Source organism: Nicotiana tabacum, chromosome 18, assembly GCF_000715075.1.
Source record: "Nicotiana tabacum cultivar K326 chromosome 18, ASM71507v2, whole genome shotgun sequence".
NCBI classification, from domain to species: domain Eukaryota; kingdom Viridiplantae; phylum Streptophyta; class Magnoliopsida; order Solanales; family Solanaceae; genus Nicotiana; species Nicotiana tabacum.
In genome coordinates, this window is record NC_134097.1 from 127,285,623 (window position 1) to 127,291,453 (window position 5,831).

The following is a 5,831-nucleotide window of genomic DNA, read 5'->3' on the forward strand; positions in this document are numbered from 1 at the left end:
GATGAACTCTGGGATGGAAGGGCACTGAGTGATGACTAGCCCCGCTGAGATCCATGATGACCATGACCCGAAGATGCCCCGCGATACTCTGGGCGGGCTGACTGAACAGGCCTGAAAGAATGGCCTCTACCATGCTGAAACTGGCCCCTCGAAGAAGCATCACTATAACTGCCAGATCCTCGAGGCTTCTTGGCCTCCCTCTCCTCTCATTCCTGACGGCGAACCGTCTCAATCTCGCGAGCGATATCAACCACCTCCTCGAACATAGCACCCAACACCCTCTCTCGGGTCATAAGAATACGGAGGTGATAGTTAAGGCCATCAACAAATCTTCTGATCCTCTCACGATCTGTCGGAACCATCCAAATGGCATGACAAGACAACTTAGAAAACCTCGACTCATATTGTGACACAGTCATATCCCCATATCGCAAACACTCAAACTGTCCACGCAGCTCCTCTCTGCGGGACTGCGGCACATACTTCTCCAAGAAGAGAGTGGAGAACTGCTGCCAAGTAAGGGGCGCTGTTCCAACCGGCCTACGCCTCTCATACACCTCCCACCATATGAAGGCAGCCCCAATAAACTGAAAGATGGTAAATTCCACACCACTAGTCTCAAGAATCCTTGCTATACGGAGCATCCGCTGACACTTATGAAGAAAACCATGGGTATCCTCGCCCTCGGCACCACTGAATGACGGAGGCTGGAGTCTACCAAACCTCTCAAGACGACGCTGCTCATCATCCAGCATAACTGGCACAACAAACTCTTGAGCTGTTGCAACCGGCTGAGCTGGAGGTGCCCCCGGTATCTGTAGTCCCTGCACCACCTGCTCAGGTGTGCGAGCAGCGGGGGTCTGATTGCCTCCCCCGGCCTGTGAAGTAGCTGCCGCTATAGTGGCTGAAACTGCCTGAGCCAGGCCAGTGCATACTGATAAGATCTGTGCCAAGGCCTCGTGAAGACCCGGAACCACGATAGGCACAACTGGTGCCTGAACTGGTACTGCTGGAGCATCCATAGCTGGAGCTTGATCCGGAGCCGGGGCAGCTGGTGGGTCAACATGTGCTGCTCTCGCTGCTCTGCCTCTGCCACATCCATGGCCTCTAGTGGCCTCAGTGGGTGGCACTGGTGGTCGTCCACCTCGTCCGGTAGCGCGAGTCCTCGCCATATGCGAGAGAATCGAATAATAGAAGTTTAGCGTTCAGATCAACAAGTTCGCACAACAGGAGTTTCAAGAATATGAAGTTTTTTCCTAAAGGTTCTGCAGCCTCTCGAGGATAAATACAGACGTCTCTGTACCGATCCGCGAGATTCTACTAAACCTGCTCATGACTCGTGAGACCTATGTCACCTAGGCTCTAATACCAACTTGTCACGACCCAATCCCCGAACCCGGTCGTGATGGCGCCTCTCGTGAAGACAAGGCCAGCCAGACCAAAATGGAACACCTCTTTTAAATAGTTAATCATCATAAACAGTAATAACATATAATATAATACTCATAAATTGCGGAATTTTAACATTAACAACAACAGGAACCATCATAACACAGCCTAAACTGGGGTGTCATAAGTCATGAGCAACTAAGAAGTCCGGATACAAGTCTACTGAACACAAAATCCGATACAATAGTTCAGAAAAAAAAAACATGGAAATGCTAGGATAAGGGAGGCACGAGGCTGCGACCGCCAACAACTACCTCGTAGTCTCCAAATCACTACCTGGACTAGGAGAAATCAACACTCAGGAGCGGACTCTGCGATGCCTGAATCTACACACATGGTGCAGGGAGTAATGTGAGTACGACTCAGTGAGTAACCATTATAAATAATGGCTGAAAGTATGAAAACACGTAAAGACACAAAGCAATTCCATATTAAGCAGTAAAATCACTTAAAGCAGTAAATCAGTGAAGAATCAAATGATATTCCTTTTTAAAACAAGTAAAACAGGTAATTTAACAGGTAAATAACAAGTAGAAATCTGCCCCTCGGGCACAGTATCAATCGCTCAACATAGTATCAGCCCCTCGGGCTCACTCTCAGTACAGTATCAGCCCCTTGGGCTCACTCTCGGAATAGTATCAGCCCCTCGGGCTACCTCACAATCACTCATATCAGCCCCTCGGATATAGCATCAATCACTCAGAACAATGGATACCTGCGCTCACTGTGGGTGTGCAGACTCCGGAGGGGCCAATTACGGCCCAAGCTCTATATCAAGCCACCTCGTGGAATCATCACTCAGCATATCCTCACATCACTCAAGCCACCGCGTGGCATATAAAGTATCTCAGGCCTTCGACCTCATATCACTCGACCTCACATCACTCAAGCCACCACGTGGCATAAATAGTAACCCAGGCCCTCGGCCTCATATCACTCAGCATATCCTCACTTATGGCCCTCGGCCTCACTCAGTCCGGAAATCATCATAAGCCCCTTGGGCATTAGTAAAACAGTAGTCCTCAGCCCAAAACATGATGTAGAAATATCATTTTAGTTTCAAAACTGAGTAAAAGTGGCTGAGTTTGTAAAACGGTAGATATCAACAGGACTGGGTTCAAATAATAAGTCAAGTAGTGAGGAAACAGTGATAAAAATCCCCGAAGGGTTCAAATAGTTGGCACGAAGCCCAAATATGGCAACAACCCAAATCGTGATGATAACCAATGAATTTCAGTCAAATATTCGATAAAATAATCAATCGGGATGAACCAAGTCACAATCCCCAGTATTGAAAGACCCCACGCTCATCATCCAGCGCGTATCTTGCCTCAATATAGCAGTACGATGTGCAATCCGGGGTTTCAAACCCTCAGGACATCATTTACAACCATTACTCACCTCGAACTGGCCAATTCTCTAGCTCGCGATGCCTTTGCCCCTCGAATTGGCCTCCACGCGCGTCGAATCTATCCAAAATCAGAACGAATACGTCACAATATGCTAAGGGAACAAAGCCCAAGCGAAAACATTTGAAAAATATCAAAAATCTCGAAATTAGCAAAACCCGAGCCCCGAGCCCACGTCTCGGAATTGGGTAAAATTTACATTTTCAGAATCCTCATACCCTCACGAGTCTAACCATACCAAAATTATCCAATTCCGATACCATTTGGTCCTTCAAATCGTCATTTTACATTTTTGAAAGGTTTCACAATTTTCTTCCCAAATTCCATCTCAAATCACGAATTAAATGATGAATTCAGTGATAGATTCATGTATTCTAGCCAAATCTGAGTTAAAATCACTTACCCCGATGAATTTCTTGAAAAACCTTCGAAAAATCGCCAAAATCCGAGCTCTCTAGGTTAAAATATTAAATAAAACCCAAGACCTCGTATTTATAGGTACCCCTCAGGTTTCAGCTACCGCGGGCCGCACCAAAACGACCACGGTCCGCACAAGCCAGTGCGGTCCGTGCAAACGCCTACTGCGGCCGCACCCACTTTTGTGCGGTCTTCGCGACGCCTACAACGCCCGCTTTTGTACGGTCCGCACGACGCCTACCGCGCCCGCGCCCACTTTTGTGCGGTCCGCACAACAGTCAACGCGGGCGCACTTATTTTTGTGCGGACCGCATGAGTGAGTTTTGGGGCCTGCAACCCTTGTAGGCCTGCTACAACTATGATTTTTGCATTAAAACATCCCGGAACCTACCCGGAACTCCCAGAACTTCAAACCAATTGCACCAACACATCCCATCACATCGTTCAAACTTTCTCAAAACTTCGGAACGCTCACAACAACATCAAATCACCAATTTAACATAGGAGTCAAGCCTAAGAACTCCAACAACTCTTAAATTATGCTTTCGATCAAAAGGTCTATCAAATCTCGTCCGAATGGCCTGAAATTTTGCACACACATCCCAAATGACATAATGAAGCTACTGCAACTCTCGAAATTCTATTCTGACCCCTATATCAAAATCTCGCCTATCAACCGGAATTTGCCGAAATATCAATTTCGCCAATTCAAACCTAAATCTTCTCTACAACTCCAAAACTCATTCTGATCGCGCTCCTAGGTCACAAATCACCTCCCGAAAATGGTGGGCCCAAAAATGAAGTAAAATGCAGTATAATATTGCACATTAGTAAAATGCAGTATTATAATGCGTTTTACATAAAAAAAATAAATTATTAAGTAAAATGCAGTATTATACTGCGCTTTACATTAACGACTAAAATTCCGTTAACGTAAAGCGCAGTATAATACTGTGTTTTAGGTACAAATGTAACTTTTTTATTAGCTGTAGAAACGTAATTAGAGTCCAAAAACTTGCCATTTTGGTTTTGGACTCCTAAAACGTCAGCATTGCACTTGAGGGTGTTTGGATGGGCACTTTTTTATTTTTTTGAGTGTTTGGCAAAAAAAAAAGTTGCTTAAAAAAAGCTAAAAAGTGCTTTAAAAAGTCAAAAGCAATAAGTTGACTGACCCCAACTTTTTCGATTTTGGCTTAAAAGTCATTTTAGTTTGACCAATAAAATTACTCTCTTGTCTCTTATAAGTTTTTATAATATCAAAATTATCCTCAATCAAAGAAACCCTAAAACATTGTAGTCCTCCTATTTCCTTCACTCTGTCGTTCCTCTTCATCTATGCTTTATCTTTATTTTTTCTACACTTTTCTTCAAGCAATTCAATTGTTCTCCTCCTATTTCCTTCACTCCCATCAATTTCTCTGACGATATAGCTCAAAGGCTCATCCCTTTTTTCCTTAACGTCATCAACAAAAATGGGCACATAAACTTGAATAAAAAGAGTAGTGTTTATACATATTTTTGTTCTTTTAAGTTCCTGTTTGTTTCTATATAAAATAATTTGTTACTTTAAATAGATTGAGACTTTTATGAAAGTTTACTTGATTAAAAGTGGTGAAAAATGAGCATTCAAGAATTATATTTATAAAATTTTTCTAAAGTAATCAATTAAATTGAAATTAAATTAAAATATAAATTATGTTTTATTTGCATTAATTCATAATTAAATATATTGTAGTAATCAGCTCATTTATAATGTTAACAACTTTAAGGATATTTTTATTTTTTTAATAAGAAAAAGTGCTTACCAGCACTTGTTTGCCAAACACTTCAATAACTTTTTTTAAGCTTCAACATTTTTATCCAAGCACGTAACTGCTCATTTATAAAATAAGCTTCAACCCTAAAAAGTTGCTTTTAGGCAAAATCCACTTTCGGTTGACGGGCAGGAGGCGGCCACCTCTGTCACTTTTTTTAATATATATCAAGACATTTTTTTTGGAAAATAAAATCTTACTTGAATCACTTTTTTTTTAGTATTCGAAAATTCAGTAATTTCTACTAAAATATGTTTACTCATAAAGTCGATACAACACTTTTAGAAGTTGGGGAATTCTGTTGTTGCTTGAATTACTACTAGTATTAAAATTCTTCTTTAACTTGTCAACATTGTTGTACCAATCTATTCAATATTATTATAAAAGCACAAATATTTTACGCTAAATATTGAATGACAAAAATATCCTTGAAATATTAAACGACTTTTATTATAACGATCCGATCGGTCGTTTTGAGCTCTAGCACATCATTTAGTAGTTTAAGGCCATGAACAACTTCACTTCTGGTATTATGACTTGTACGCATTGTTGGAATTGAATTTCGGGAAGTTCGGAGTTGATTTGGGAAGAAAATTCTCATTTCGGAAGCTTTAAGTTGAAAGAATTGACTAAGATTGGATTTTAGAGTAAACGACCTCAGAATCGGGATCTGAAGATTCCAGTAGGTTCGTATGACGATTTCGGACTTGGGCGTATGCCCGGATCGGGTTTTGAATGACCC